The 17,733-nt window shown below is 32.6% G+C and overlaps 1 long non-coding RNA gene across 2 annotated transcripts; it reads left to right on the top strand.

The window, feature by feature from the left end:
• The first annotated feature begins 2,529 nt into the window (after positions 1-2,529).
• LOC139503540 (uncharacterized) lies at positions 2,530-13,689 on the top strand. Of its 2 annotated transcripts, none has more exons than XR_011659125.1 (4): positions 2,530-2,639; positions 7,992-8,090; positions 10,652-10,750; positions 13,596-13,689. It is a non-coding gene; the product is annotated as an uncharacterized lncRNA (long non-coding RNA). The 2 variants fall into 2 exon arrangements; XR_011659124.1 differs by lacking the exon at positions 2,530-2,639 and adding an exon at positions 5,446-5,564.
• The last annotated feature ends 4,044 nt before the right edge of the window (positions 13,690-17,733 follow it).

Genomic DNA, 17,733 nt, shown 5'->3' with positions numbered 1-17,733 from the left:
CACTTCTAAAGGGATGTGTGACCGTTATATACTTCCATTACGATGATTTTTTTTATGTGTAACAATGTTATATCATTACTTTATTCTATTAAGGATGGTTCCACTGCACTACACAGTGCTGCAAGTACAGGAAATACCGAAATTGTTCGATTGCTTATTGATAATGGAATCGAGATCAATTTTCTGAACATGGTAAGTCGTAAATAAAACAATAACAAGCAAAAAACTTATCTAAAATATGTATGTGAATATTTTTCGTGGCAAACAGTGTACCAAACGTAGAGTGCACGTGAACATAAACCCAGCGTTTGCTGAATTCACTAACGTTATGTAAATGGTTAAGAAGATTCAACAGCCCACATATGATGTTTTGTTTATTCAAAAGAGGGACGAAAGATACCAGAGGGACAGTCAAACTCATCAATCGAAAATACACTGATAACGCCTTGCTAAAAATGAAAGAAGACAAATAGACAAACAATAGAACACTTGACACAACATTGAAAACTACATAATAAGCAACATGAACCCCACCAAAAACTAGGGGTGATCTCAGGTGCTCCGAAAGGGTAAGCAGATCCTGCTCCACATGGGGCATCCGTCGTGTTGCTTATGTTATAACAATTCTGGTAAATAGTCTAACTCGGTAGGTCACATTCATCAAAGGGAAGGGGATTGTAGTTACGACGTAAGGAACATATCCGATATTATTGGTGAAACGGTTAGTCCATAACGGTCAACCAACTTGTGATGGCGTCAGTAAAATTTACGAAGGGATGATTTCAACTTCACCATTTGGAACTCTTGGTTTAATAACTTCCTTTGTTAGCAGCAACCATCTATCAAGGAACTCATGTTAGGAAATTCAAGCACGGTATTATTGTTTCAATTGGGAGGTATATACCCCGTTTGTAGGTGCTACTGGAATGTTGCTACTTAGAAATGGAAAGTTCACAATTGGAAAGCTGAAATCATCTCTTTTGTTGTAAAGTTTTGTTATCAACCGACCCACATTGTCAATTTATTGATGTTAGTTAAGATATGAGGTCGACTTAACTGTATCTGTAGTATCCTTTATCTCTAGTTCGATGGGAAAGATGCGTTCAACATAGTCACCAAAGGTTGGGTCCTGTTGAAATGCCGACAGTCTGTTGAAAAACACGTCCTCAAAATATTTTTTCAATCAAAAATTCAAGCATCATGATAATGTCAGTTTCAGAGAATTTTTTTTTTTGAATCAGAGTGATCCTTTACAAAGTAGGATTTATCCCTCCCTAAGATAAGATACAAATAGTACATGCAATTGAGAGAATAGAGGTTGATAAAATTTGTTTGTACGTCAAATTTATTTTAAGATCAATGTTGCAATACATTATAAAATTGAGAATGGAAATGGGGAATGTGTCAACGAGACAACAACCCTACCATAGAAAAATTAACAGCAGAAGGTCACCAACAGGTCGTCAATGTAGCAATAAATTCCCGCACCCGGAGGCATCCTTCAGCTGGCCCCTAAACAAATATATACTAGTTCAGTGATAATGAACGCCATACTAAACTCCAAATTGTACACAAGAAACTTGAATGTTTCATTGTCAATGTGAGTTTGATTTACACTTTTCAAGCATTTACCACTCGGACATTTAATGTTGTGTTTTTGTTTATTTCCTCTTATATTTTTTCTCAATCGATATATGAATTTCGAACAGTGATATACTACTGTTGCCTTTATTGATTAGCCTCTGAAGCATTTGCCACTGAAAAATGTAATAAACATGTCGGCTATTTTAGAGGGAAAACATGACAAAACATCTTGTTAATTACTTACAGGCTGAAACAAAATATCATCCTATACAGTCAAACCTGATTAAGAGACCATCTGCATTAAGCGAAAAACCTGTGTTAAAAGACCACAAATGGTAGATCCGTTTGTAGTGCATTTCATATAAATTGAACCTGTATAAAAAAAAACACTTGTCCTAAAAGACCACTTTTTTGCACTCCCTGTCTCTCAGAACAGGTTTGACTGTAGAATATTTCCACTTTCAATATGATTTGTCAAATCTCTTACGGTCTGTAAAGAAAAAAAACTATATAGGATAAAAAAAGATAGTAGAAACTATAGCAATCATTCCCACCAAAACATACGATTTAAAATTAAAATCAAAACAAAATCAAAAGCTCTAACACACTAAACAAGCAAAAAACCCCTGTCATATGTTTGACTTGGTACAGGCATTTTCTGATGTAGAAAATTGTGGATTAAACCTTGTTGTATAGCTACCTATTCATCTTACTTGTATGACAGTCGTATTAAATTCCATTATATAGACATCGATGTGTGAAAACAAACAATCAATAGAAGAAACAATATATTTAATGGACAATATAGTTATCAGCCGAAAAAAAAACCACAATAGTACACTACCATAACACTTCTAAAGGGATGTGTGACTTTGCAGGTCAGATAAATGCTTCCCTTAGGCTCATATTTTTTTTTATTTGTAACACTGTTATATCGTTACTATCGTTCTACCAAGGGTGGTTCAACTGCACTACACAGTGCTGCAAGTACAGGAAATACAGAAAGTGTTCAATTGCTTATTGATAATGGAATCGAGATCAATTTTCAGAACAAGGTACGTTGTACATAAATAAAAAATAAGTTACTTCCTTAACCACAATATTAGTGTATATGTCTTCCGACAACGAATACGTCACTACACACGGTTTGAAGCTGGAATTGAAACACATTGCAGTTTTACTCTTATATGTATGAAAATTCAATCTTTCAGAAAGATCTCATAGAAGTAAGAGAAAAATATAGGTAATGGACAATGTATTTATCAGCCAAAAAAAAACATTAACACCATTACACTTCTAAAGGGATGTGTGACCGTTATATACTTCCCTTACGATTTTTTTTTATGTGTAACAATGTTATATCATTACTTTATTCTATCAAGGATGGTTCCACTGCACTACACAGTGCTGCAAGTACAGGAAATACAGAAATTGTTCGATTGCTTATTGATAATGGAATCGAGATCAATTTTCTGAACAAGGCAAGTCGTAAACAAAACAATAACAAGCAAAAAACTTATCTAAAATATTTATGTGAATAATTTTCGTGGCAAACAGTTTACCAAAAGTAGAGTGCACGTGAACATAAACCCAGCGTTTGATTAATTCACTAACGTTATGAAAAGGGTTATGCAAATGGTTAATAAGATTCAACAGTCCACATATGATGTTTTATGTATTCAAAAAAGGGACGAACGATACCAGAGGGACAGTCAAACTCATCAATCGAAAATACACTGATAACGCCTTGCTAAAAATGAAAGAAGACAAATAGACAAAAAATAGAACACTTGACACAACATTGAAAACTACATAATAAGCAACATGAACCCCACCAAAAACTAGGGGTGATCTCAGGTGCTCCGGAAGGGTAAGCAGATCCTGCTCCACATGGGGCACCCGTCGTGTTGCTTATGTTATAACAAATCTGGTAAATAGCCTAACTCGGTAGGTCACATTCATCAAAGGGAAGGGGATTGTAGTTACGACGTAAGGAACATATCCGATATTATTGGTGAAACGGTTATTCCATAACGGTCAACCAACTTGTGATTGCGTCAGTAAAATTTACGGAGGGATGATTTCAACTTCACAATTTGGAACTCTTGGTTTAATAACTTCCTTTGTTAGCAGCAACCATCTATCAAGGAACTCATGTTAGGAAATGCAAGCACGGGGATATTATATCAATTGGGAGGTATATACCCCGTATGTAGGTGCTGCTGGAATGTTGCTACTTAGAAATGGAAAGTTCACAATTGGAAAGCTGAAATCATCTCTTTTGTCGTAAAGTTTTGTTATCAACCGACCCACATTGTCAATTTATTGATGTTAGTTAAGATATGAGGGCGACTTAACTATATCTGTAGTATCCTTTATCTCTAGTTCGATTGGAAAGATGCGTTCAACATAGTCACCAAAGGTTGGGTCCTGTTGGAATGGCGACAGTCTGTTGAAAAACACGTCCTCCAAATATTTTTTCAATCAAAAATTCAAGCATCATGATAATGTCAGTTTCAGAGAATTTTTTTTTTTTTAATCAGAGTGATCCTTTACAAAGTAGGATTTATCCCTCCCTAAGATAAGATACAAATAGTACATGCAATTGAGAGAATAGAGGTTGATAAAATTTGTTTGTACGTCAAATTTATTTTAAGATCAATATTGCAATACATTATAAAATTGAGAATGGAAATGGGGAATGTGTCAACGAGACAACAACCCTACCATAGAAAAATTAACAGCAGAAGGTCACCAACAGGTCGTCAATGTAGCAATAAATTCCCGCACCGGAGGCGTCCTTCAACTGGCCCCTAAACAAATATATAGTAGTTCAGTGATAATGAACGCCATACTAAACTCCAAATTGTACACAAGAAACTTGAATGGTTCATTGTCAATGTGAGTTTGATTTACACTTTTCAAGCATTTACCACTCGGACATTTAATGTTGTGTTTCTGTTTATTTCCTATTATATTTGATGTGTTTCCCTCAGTTGTAGTTTGTATCCCGGATTTGTTTTTTTTTTCTCAATCGATATATGAATTTCGAACAGTGATATACTACTGTTGCCTTTATTGATTAGCCTCTGAAGCATTTGCCACTTAAAAATGTAATAAACATGTCGGCCATTTTAGAGGGAAAACATGACAAAACATCTTGTTAATTACTTACAGGCTGAAACAAAATATCATCATATACAGTCAAACCTGATTAAGAGACCATCTGTATTAAGTGAAAAACCTGTGTTAAAAGACCACAAATGGTAGATCCGTTTGTAGTGCATTTCATATAAATTGAACCTGTATCAACACTTGTCCTAAAAGACCACTTTTTTGCACTCCCTGTCTCTCAGAACAGGTTTGACTGTAGAATATTTCCACTTTCAATATGATTTGTCAAATCTCTTATGGTCTGTAGAGAAAAAAAACTATATAGGATAAAAAAAGATAGTAGAAACTATAGCAATCACTCCCAACAAAACATACGATTTAAAATTAAAATCAAAACAAAATCAAAAGCTCTAACACACTAAACAAGCAAAACACCCCTGTCATATGTTTGACTTGGTACAGGCATTTTCTGATGTAGAAAATGGTGGATTAAACCTTGTTGCATAACTACCTATTCATCTTACTTGTTTGATAGTCGTATTAAATTCCAGTATATAGACATCGATGTGTGAAAACAAACAATCAATAGAAGAAACAATATATCTAAAGGACAATATAGTTATCAGCCGAAAAAAAACCACAATAGTACACTATCATAACACTTCTAAAGGGATGTGTGACTTTGCAGGTCAGATAAATGCTTCCCTTAGGCTCATATTTTTTTTTTATTTGTAACACTGTTATATCGTTACTATCGTTCTACCAAGGGTGGTTCAACTGCACTACACAGTGCTGCAAGTACAGGAAATACAGAAAGTGTTCAATTGCTTATTGATAATGGAATCGAGATCGATTTTCAGAACAAGGTACGTTGTACATAAATAGAAAATAAGCGAAAAACTGATCTAAAATGATTATGTGAATAATTTCCGTGACACACAGTGTACAACATGTAGAGTGAACCTGAATATAAAATCAGCGTTTGCTTAATACACTAACGTTACAAAAAAAAAGAGCATGAACTATTGTATATTGTAGTTTTATATTGATGTTCCTTTTTTCATTTGGTTGGCTTTAAATGAACCCCTTATACGTTTTTTATCGAAAAACATATGAAATGAGTTATGCATATGGATGCTAGGATTCAATAGCCCACATATGATGTTTAATGTATTCAAAATAGTAGATACAATTGAGAGAAAAGAGGTTAATTTAATCATTTTGTACGTCATATTTAGTTCAAGACCGATTTTGCAATATAATATGTATGTTTTATTGACGATTTGAGTTTGATTTACACCATTCAAGCATTTGCTACTCACCCATGTTAATGTTGTGTTTCTGTTGTGTCGAAGTTCTCCTCATATATTTGATGTGGTTCCCTCAGTTTTAGTTTGTAATTCGGACTTTTTTTTCTCAATCGATTTATGAATTTCGATCAGCGGTATACTACTGTAGTCTTTATTGATTAACACCTTTCAAGCATTTGTCACTCAATAATTTATTAAACATGTCGGTCATTTTAGAGGGAATACATAACAAAACATCTTGTCAATTAGCAATTACAGCTTGAAACAAAATATCATCATATACAGTCAAAACTGATTAAGAGACCATCTGTATTCAGCAAAAACCTGTGTTAAAAGACCACAAATTAAGATCCCTTTGCATTTCATATAAATTGAACCTGTATCAAAAGACCACATATCTTAAGAGAAAACGTTTGTTGATCTCCCTCAAGGGGTCTCTGAGAACAGGTTTGACTGTATAATATTTCCACTTTCAATGTGATATGTCAAATCTCTTTAGGTCTTTCACTAAAAAAGCTATATTGGATAAAACAAGATAGTAGAACCTAGCAATAATTCCCACCATAATAAACGATTTAAACACTAAAATCATAACAAAATCAAAAGCTGAAACACACTTAACGAACGAACAACACCTGTCATATTTTTGACTTGATGTAAAAATGGCGAATTAAACCTGGTTTTATAGCTAGCTATACCTCTCACTTGTGTGACAGTCGCATCAAATGCCATTATATAGATAACGATGTTTGATAAAAAAAAAAAAAACAGACATATGATAAACCGTGTTGAAGACCGTACTTTTACCTATAAGGGTTTACTTTTTACAAATTGTGACTTGGATAGAGAGTTGTTTCAATGGCACTCATACCACAACTTCTTATATCTTCATAATAGGTAAAATTGTCAATAGCAGAGATGCAGCAGTCGACATTGTGTTATAATCTTAATCACTTTAAAAAGACACCAAAGGGGCAGCAAAGCACACAATTTTGACGAAACAGCTCACACAATTTTTCACTTCATCAACCACAATTTATTTTATATGTCTTAAAACAACGAATACCACTACCAGCGTTTTTTAGTCGGAAATAAAACGCATTGCTGTCTTACTCTCAGCGTCGTGAATGTTTAATAGTTTCGAAAGATCTCATTGAAGTAAGAGGAACAATATATTGAATGAACAATATAATCATCAGTCGAAAAACAATAACACCATAATACACTCTCATAACACTTTTAATGAGATTTGTGACTTTCTGGTACACCTATATAAATAACGGCAACAGTTGTATCATCCTTTTGTACTCCACGTACATTACAACGTTACGGGTATTAGAGGTGAAGCCAGATGTATATTTTTTTTTTATTTTGACAGTCAAATATTAGAATCTAAGCCAAAACGTAGAACTTAAGCATTTTCTTTAATAACTTTGTGTAAATTCAATTTGTTTTCATTTAAATGATTGATTTTTGATTGGTCTACACGATAGGGTGAATTTTCAAAGAAAATCAAAATATGGCATTTTAACGTGAAGTATGATAAATTTTGGTTATGATATATAAGATAGGTAGACAAAAAATAACAACATAGTTAGATAGACTTGATGATGAACATTACACTAAAATTAACGATAGCTACATCAGAACTGTATACATGATCATACATGTATTCCTAAATAATGAAAAAAATGACTTAAATATTAAAGATAGTTAGGTATATCATGTATATTATACTAGCAAAGCAATTTAGTACGTTTTGACAATGAAAAATCATAAAAACCATAAACATGTGTTATTTATATGACAAATGAATAATGCAATACAGAACATGAACATACACATGATGAAAAAAAAAACTCTTTTATGATACCTTTGTGTAAACAAAATAGAGAACTGCAACTACAACACTAAGTTACTTCAATCTCCTTGGTATTCCTTATAGCTACATCTAACATTAATATTTAATAACTTCTGTTTAAGGATGGTTCGACTATACTGTTTGACGCTACATTAAAAGGAAAGACAGACATTGTCCACTGGCTTATTGACAAGGGTATTGATATTAATGTAATAGACAAGGTAAGCTATCAATTGGATATACACTTATTTACTATAGAATGGTGATTGTCCTAATAGACATTTCCGGAAAATGTCATTAGCCCACGATAAGGATTACAATTACACTTGATGTTTTTCTGAAGTTGTACAACATTTATTTTCTAATATATTTACAGCAATGTGTTAACATAATTATTGTATACGTTGTTATCCAGGTTGACAATGCTGTAATTGTACGAAGTATGATAGAATGAACTAAGATTATGTTAAAATAAATTTAACATGAAACACACAAAATATCACAATTGTCGTTGCAGTAGCTAGATTGGAACAATTGCTGAAAAAAGTCAGCAATACTTTGTGTTAGGAAAGATGCAATCAATCACGCAGCATGTTAGCATGTTTATGCTAAGAATTACTTTCTCTCTTTTATTTTGTTTTAAAGAGGAGATCAAGCGGACGGGTGTTTTTGAGCTCCTTATTCTTCATGAAATTTAACTTGCCGTTCGGTATAATTTTGAAATCTTTTATTTTTTTCTGAATAGGACAAACACTTGTGTCTACGTTTTTTTGTTCAATAGAATAAAAAACACAACTATTCGAGAACACCCCCCTCCCCTTCCTTTCCAAAAAAAAAAAGAAAAAGAAAAAAAACAGTTATCAACGAACTTCTCTATGTCGGATATATATGTTTTTGTATTTTGAGATGACCCCTTCTTTATATCACGTATAATCGTAAGTCTAAAGGGTAATCCTAGGTATAGACTTAGTTTCCGCAAATGTCTAATACGAAGCTTTTGTATGGCAAATATTGTATACTATATAATATATTACAAACATTCAAATACGCTTCCTTATTTAGATTACTTGTTGGTGAATTTTCCATCTGACAATTTTGATAAGTTTGTTTACGTCATTAGGTTTTACTTTCATTTTACGTTATCTTGTGTTCCAAATCTGAGACATTTGCTCATTTGTTACCACGTACATTTTTCTACAAATGATATTGCATGAACGGCGATGTGATTCTTGTTATATCTTACATGTTTTCTACATTGTAGTTCTTTATTAATCATTATCCTTTAACAGTGAATAAGTGACAACAATATGTTTTAACAAATCCACGGGTTTTTGCGCATCATGTAAAAGAAGAGTAATAATCCTGTATTTGAATATCCCTTAAGGTTCGCCTAAAACAATTGTTCATAATTGGGAAATGGATTTCCTGTGCCAATGTTCTTCTCGATAACATTTCTCTTTGAAACCAAAGATATTATGTAATTAACTTTTGTTGTATAGAACAAAACAGAATCTAAAGGGAAAAACAAAATAAAAATTGTAGAGTAATACAAAATCGTACCTGTAATTGAAAAGTAATAACGTTTTGAAAATGTCAAACATGTGATGTTCTTTAATTACAATGTTGCGTACTTTGTTCTTTAAAATTTGGACCTATGAGTAGAACCAATTTTATGAGATATGCAATTTGTTTTTTCCTGATTTTCATCAATATTTACATGTACTACCAAGAGGAGTAAATTCTAATGCAGTCATATAAAAAGCGACAAGTTAACTCAATTTGACGTCACACAACGTTGTTAATGATACGACATTGTTTATGACATTGTATCAAAACAAAATGAAGGTTCACATATCAAGATAATGTTCAAGTTTCTTCTGTTTTCTTACTTAAAAACGAGGTCAGCATTAAAAAGTACAAATTATTTAATATTTATTTACGATATTCATCTCTTCAACGATGATCATGATGATAGTGATAAGTTCTAATGATTTGTTTTGATATAAGTAACAAGTAACCATTAAACGGGAGGAACATATTAGGTAAGGAATAAGGATCGAATAAGGAATAAAGATTAAGTAACAAATAGGTCACGAATATGCATATAGAAAAAATAAGGATAGCACATGCCTGAAAAATAAAGTATTCAGTAGGTAAATATGTGTTTTTTTCATTGTGTACGTCGTTAATTGATTTTAAGATCCATGTCTCGATATAAGTTAAACTGTGAGTTAGTCAATATGAGTTTGATTTACGCTTATCGTGCGTTGGGCAACGACATTTGATAAATATGTCGGCAATGTAGAGTTAAAACAAACAAACAAAATTGTTGACTAACGATCTGCATTTAAAAACAAATAGTATTTTATAGAATATTGTAACATCCTATTAGATTGTCCTACATGGCTGTCCAGCACAATAATTGTGGACAAAACAGAGAGAGAGAAAAATACACAGGGGACAATAAAGCTCACGTTTTTTTATACTTCCTTAACCACAGTTTTAGTGTATATGTCTTACAACAACGAATACGTCACTACACACGGTTTTAAGCTGAAATTGAAACACATTGCAGTTTTAGTCTCTTTTGTATGAAAATTCCATCTTTCAGAAAGATCTCATAGAAGTAGGGAAAGAAATGGGTAATGGACACTTTAATTATCAGCCGAAAAAACAATAACAAAAATAACACTTATAAAGGGATTTGTGACCGCTATATACTTCCCTTACGATGATTTTTTTTATTTGTAACACTGTTATATCGTTACTTTATTCTATCAAGGATGATTCCACTGCACTACACAGTGCTGCAAGTACAGGAAATACAGAAATTGTTCAATTACTTATTGATAATGGAATCGAGATCAATGCTCAGAACAAGGTAAGTTGTAAATAAAACAATAACAAGGGAAAAACCTATCTAAAAAGATTGTGTGAATATTTTCCGTGGCAAACAGTGTACAAAATGTAGAGTGCACGTGAACATACACTCAGCGTTATGAAAAAAGTAGCATGGACTATTGTAGTCTTATATTAGTGTGACTTTATTCATTTGGTTTGCTTTAAATTAACCACTAAAAATTTTCTTTTTCGAAAAAAAAATACGAAAAGGGTTATGCAAATGGTTAATAAGATTCAACATCCCACACATGATGTTTTATGTATTCAAAAGGGGGACGAAAAATACCAGAGGTACAGTCAAACTCATCAATCGAAAATAAACTGACAATGCCTTTCTAAAAATGAAAGAAGGCGTTCGTAAAATTTACGAAGGGATGATTTCAACTTCACCATTTGGAACTCTTGGTTTAATAACTTCCTTGTGAGCAGCAACCCTCTATCAAGAAAATCATGATAGGGAATGCAAGCACGGGAATATTGTATCAATAGGAAGGTATATACCCCGTATGTAGGTGCTGCTGGAATGTTGCTACTTACAAATGGAAAGTTCACAATTGGAAAGCTGAAATCATCTCTTTTGTCGTAAAGTTTTGTTATCAACCGACCCTCATTGTCAATTCCAAGATGTTAGTCTGGATATGAAGCCGACTTAACTGTATCTGTTGTATCCTTTATCTCTAGTTCGATGGGATAGATGCGTTCAACATAGTCACCAACTTTTGAATTATTTATTGAAAGAACGTCTTCTATGTAGCGGAAAGTATAGTTAAGGGATATTGCTAACTTCTTATCTTTCTTCCAAAGAAGTACTTGTATGAAGGATGCCTCATAATAATAAAGAAACAAGTCGGCAATAAAAGGGGCACAATTGATTCCCATTGGAATGCCGACAGTCTGTTGAAAAACACGTCCTCTGAATGTTACAAATATGTTCATGTTGATGTTGTCCATCAAAAGTTCAAGCATCTTGATAATGTCAGTTTTAGAGAATTTTTTGTTTGAATCAGAGTGATCCTTTACAAAGTAGGATTTTTCCTTCCCTCCCTAAGACAAGATATACATAGTACACGCAATTGAGAGAATAGAGATTAATTTAGCTGTTTTGTACGTCACATTTTTTTTAAGATCATGTTGCAATACATAATGAATGTTTTATTGTCAATGTGAGTTTGATTTAAACCTTTCAAGCATTTGCCACTCGCACATTTAATGTTGTGTTTCTGTTTTGTCGTAGTTCTCCTCTTATATTTGATGGGTTTCCATCAGTTTTAGTTTGTATCCCGGATTTTTTTTCTCAATCGATTTATGAATTTCGATCAGCGGTAAACTACTGTTGCCTTTATTGATTAACACCTTTCAAGCATTTGCCACTAAAACAAATGTATAAACATTTCGGCCATTTTAGAGAGAATACATGACAAAACATCTTGTCAATTACTTACAAGTTGAAACAATATATAATTCTATACAGTCAAACCTGATTAAGAGACCATCTGTATTAAGCGACACACCTGTGTTAAAAGACCACAAATTTTAGATCCCTTTGTAGTCCATTTCATATAAATTGAATCTGTATCAAAAGACCACTTGTCCAAAAGACCACTTTTTTTGCACTTACTCAGTTAGGTGTATAGTTTCGTATTTTGGCCCATGTTGATTTTTCAAATAGAAGAGCTAGTGTGCAATAAAATTCATTTTTGGATAGATGAGTATTAAAAAAGCCTTCGTATTAGGTTTATATGAACATCAAGATCATATAAGGTATGTAATATAGGCTGTTTTCTGTATGACAGTCCGTATTTGTATGTCCATACCATACATTGGTTCGGCAATTATTGTATTGTTTTTTCAAACTTTTTTTTTGCACGAACTTTGTGATTAGATTTACGACAAAATTAGGCGAAAGACATCCATTTTTTATTTGATCATTAGAAAGATTTATGAAAACAGGTTCTAAAAAGGTATCATTCAAAGAAGTTTGATCCAAATTTGTGGGGGGATATGTGACATGTTTACCCCCTTTTTGCAATATTTTATGGTAAATAAATGCAGAATGTTGCCATGGATACACATAAAAGGCATTATTTTTCAGCCTTTTAACTTTTGAAAACAAATCTATGGAAGATACTGATTACATACATATGCACATGTACAACACAAACAGTTAGGTTAATGTATTAGTAATCAAGGAATAGGAAACGTAACGAATAGATAACGAATAAGGAATTAGAAATTAGTAACAGTCATATGACGAATAACGAATAAGTAACGATTATGTAACCAATAAGGAACAGGGAATAAATAACGACTATGTAACGAATAACGGATGAGAAATTAGTAACAACTATGTAACGAATAAGGAATAAGAAATAAGGAACACATAGGGAAGGTGAAATAAGTAATCAACTTGACGACCCTCGATTAGATCCTATTAGATTGTCCTACATGGCTGTCCAGCACAATAATTGTGGACAAAACAGAGAGAGAGAAAAATACACAGGGGACAATAAAGCTCACGTTTTTTTATACTTCCTTAACCACAGTTTTAGTGTATATGTCTTACAACAACGAATACGTCACTACACACGGTTTTAAGCTGAAATTGAAACACATTGCAGTTTAAGTCTCATTTGTATGAAAATGCCATCTTTCAGAAAGATCTCATAGAAGTAGGGAAAGAAATGGGTAATGGACACTTTAATTATCAGCCGAAAAAACAATAACAAAAATAACACTTATAAAGGGATTTGTGACCGCTATATACTTCCCTTAGGTTGATTTTTTTTATTTGTAACACTGTTATATCGTTACTTTATTCTATCAAGGATGATTCCACTGCACTACACAGTGCTGCAAGTACAGGAAATACAGAAATTGTTCAATTACTTATTGATAATGGAATCGAGATCAATGCTCAGAACAAGGTAAGTTGTAAATAAAACAATAACAAGCGAAAAACCTATCTAAAAAGATTGTGTGAATATTTTCCGTGGCAAACAGTGTACAAAATGTAGAGTGCACGTGAACATACACTCAGCGTTATGAAAAAAGTAGCATGGACTATTGTAGTCTTATATTAGTGTGACTTTATTCATTTGGTTTGCTTTAAATTAACCACTAAAAATTTTCTTTTTCGAAAAAAAAAATACGAAAAGGGTTATGCAAATGGTTAATAAGATTCAACATCCCACAAATGATGTTTTATGTATTCAAAAGGGGGACGAAAAATACCAGAGGTACAGTCAAACTCATCAATCGAAAATAAACTGACAACGCCTTTCTAAAAATGAAAGAAGGCGTTCGTAAAATTTACGAAGGGATGATTTCAACTTCACCATTTGGAACTCTTGGTTTAATAACTTCCTTGTGAGCAGCAACCCTCTATCAAGAAAATCATGATAGGGAATGCAAGCACGGGAATATTGTATCAATAGGAAGGTATATACCCCGTATGTAGGTGCTGCTGGAATGTTGCTACTTACAAATGGAAAGTTCACAATTGGAAAGCTGAAATCATCTCTTTTGTCGTAAAGTTTTGTTAACAACCGACCCTCATTGTCAATTCCAAGATGTTAGTCTGGATATGAAGCCGACTTAACTGTATCTGTTGTATCCTTTATCTCTAGTTCGATGGGATAGATGCGTTCAACATAGTCACCAACTTTTGAATTATTTATTGAAAGAACGTCTTCTATGTAGCGGAAAGTATAGTTAAGGGATATTGCTAACTTCTTATCTTTCTTCCAAAGAAGTACTTGTATGAAGGATGCCTCATAATAATAAAGAAACAAGTCGGCAATAAAAGGGGCACAATTGATTCCCATTGGAATGCCGACAGTCTGTTGAAAAACACGTCATCCGAATGTTACAAATATGTTCATGTTGATGTTGTCAATCAAAAGTTCAAGCATCTTGATAATGTCAGTTTTAGAGAATTTTTTGTTTGAATCAGAGTGATCCTTTACAAAGTAGGATTTTTCCTTCCCTCCCTAAGACAAGAAATAAATAGTACACGCAATTGAGATAATAGAGGTTGATTTAGCTTTTTTGTACGTCACATTTATTTTAAGATCATGTTGCAATACATTATGAATGTTTCATTGTCAATGTGAGTTTGATTTAAACCTTTCAAGCATTTGCCACTCGCACATTGTGTTTCTGTTTTGTCGTAGTTCTCCTCTTATATTTGATGGGTTTCCCTCAGTTTTAGTTTGTACCCCGGATTTTTCTTTTCTCAATCGATTTATGAATTTCGATCAGCGGTAAACTACTGTTGCCTTTATTGATTAACACCTTTCAAGCATTTGCCACTAAAAAATGTAATAATAGTTATAAAAAGTACCAGGATTATAATTTTATACGCCAGACGCGCGTTTCGTCTGCATAAGACTCATCAGTGACTATACATTTCGGCCATTTTAGAGGGAATACGTGACAAAACATCTTGTCAATTACTTACAGGTTGAAACAATATATCATTCTATACAGTCAAACCTGATTAAGAGACCATCTGTATTAAGCGACACACCTGTGTTAAAAGACCACAAATTTTAGATCCCTTTGTAGTCCATTTCATATAAATGTAACCTGTATCAAAAGACCACTTGTCCACAAGAACCCTTTTTTGCACTTCCTCAGTTAGGTGTACAGTTTCGTATTTTGGCCCCTGTTGATTTTTCAAATATACGAGCTAGTGTGCAATAAAATTAATTTTTGGATAGATGAGTTTTAAAATAGCCTTCGTATTAGGTTTATATGAACATCAAGATCATATAAGGTATGTAATATAGGCTGTTTTCTGTATGACAGTCCATATTTGTATGACCATACCATACATTGGTTCGGCAATAATTGTAATGTTTTTTTCCAACTTTTTTTTTGCACGAACTTTGTGATTAGATTTACGAAAAGATTAGGCGAAAGACACCCATTTTTTATTGAATCATTAGAAAGATTTATGAAAACAGAAAGTTGCTATGGATACACATAAAAGGAATTATTTTTCAGCCTTTTAACTTTTGAAAATCAAATCTATGGAATATATTGATTACATACATATGCACATGCACAACACAAACAGTTAGGTTAATATATTAGAAATCCAGAAACAGGAAACCTAACGAATAGATAACGAATAAGGAATGAGAAATTAGAAATTAGTAACAGTCATATGAGGAATAAGGAATAAGTAACGATTATGTAATCAATAAGGAACAGGGAATACATAACGATTATGTAACGAATAACGAATGAAAAATTAGTAACAACTATGTAACGAACAAGGAATAAGAAATAAGGAACACATATGAAAGGAGAAATAAGTAATCAACTTGACGACCCTAGATTAGATCCCTGTTAAGGCAAGCATTATAAGATAAGAGGTGAAAAGGATATAACCAAAAACATCATTAAAAAACCGACTCTGCTTCATCACACGGAGTTTATACATCCAATAAGGCAACCACATGCTTATTCGTTTGTTATAAAATATAAATATATGCCAATAATTTCATATCCAAGATTTATGAAAAAAGATTGTAGCGTATCAGCTATTTTAATCAAATTTGGTTTTGATACACTATGCTCAACGCCAAAACCGTTCAGAATAACTTTAAAGGTATTTTTGCAAAGAATATTATATTTTATCTGTTTACCGATATGTACAATACATAATATAGTGTTGTATATTGATTTTATGATTCAAATTTACATTTTAAATATCATCTGTATTTATGGAAAACATTTTTCAATTAACACTATACCCACTGTAGCAATCAAAACCAGCCAATGATATAGGTTTTTACGATAATCAAAATTTAAACAAATCTTGAAAAGAAAGTACACAAGACAAGATGAACTTGTTTTTAATTTAAGCCATTGGTCGTGAAATGAAAATAAAGTAAAAATAATGACTTTCAGTAAAACAAGTACTGATATTGGTTTCCAACAGTCATGAAATCGTTGAATTTGATAATCTCAAAACTATGATTAATATTTCACTACCAGAATAAAATAAAAACATTCCACGATACACATCAGCTTCAACGTCTCCATTAGAACCCAAATTGATGAATATTTTTGACGATATATTAACAATAAAGTATATAGATCCATAGTACTGAAAAGTTTACAATTAAGATGATGAAATCATGACTCAAAACTCACAATCGGTTTCATTTGGTCTTTTGTTTCTATTCACGCTAAAATGCCATATTTTGATTGATTATAAAAAAACTCTTTACGTGTTATATTCCATTTTCATCTTTTGAACACAGAACAGGACAACTTGTAGAAGCAATGTTTGATCACACTGTACATGCTGTATGTGTGATCAAACATTGCTTCTACAAGTTGTCCTGTTCTGTGTTCAAAAGATTAAAATGGAATACTTAATCTTAAAGAAAAAAAAATTAGTACTATAGTAGATCCAGAGGCAAGGAAAATATGCCCCGCACGCTTTATTTTTTTACATTCTCAATAAATCCGTCTCGGACTGCAGTTATTTTCAAAACACTAACTGAATAATTCTAAACTAAATGAATCCTTTCGCTTTTAAAACCTGTCGTGACAACACTAAATAATGTATTCCCAAAAAAACAAGATATAAAAGTATATAAAACAAGATATTTTGCTGTTATAAAATATTCGAATTGTTTAATAGTTATCTAAGGTACCAGAACTATAATTTAATACGCCAGACGCGCGTTTCGTATACATAAAACTCAAAGTTGAAGAGCATTGAGAACCAAAAATTCCAAAAAGTTGAGCCAAATACGGCTATGGTAATATATGCCTGGATTAAGAAAATCCTTAGTTTTTCGAAAAATTTAAGTTTTATAAACAGGAAATTTATAAAAATGACCATATTATTGATATTCATGTCAACACCGAAATGTTGAATACTGGGTTGGTGATACCCTCGGGGACGAAACGTCCACCAGCACTGGCATTGACCCAGTGGTT

This window comes from Mytilus edulis, chromosome 14 (assembly GCF_963676685.1).
Source record: "Mytilus edulis chromosome 14, xbMytEdul2.2, whole genome shotgun sequence".
NCBI lineage: Eukaryota > Metazoa > Mollusca > Bivalvia > Mytilida > Mytilidae > Mytilus > Mytilus edulis.
This window is presented reverse-complemented; position numbering and strand designations above follow the sequence as displayed.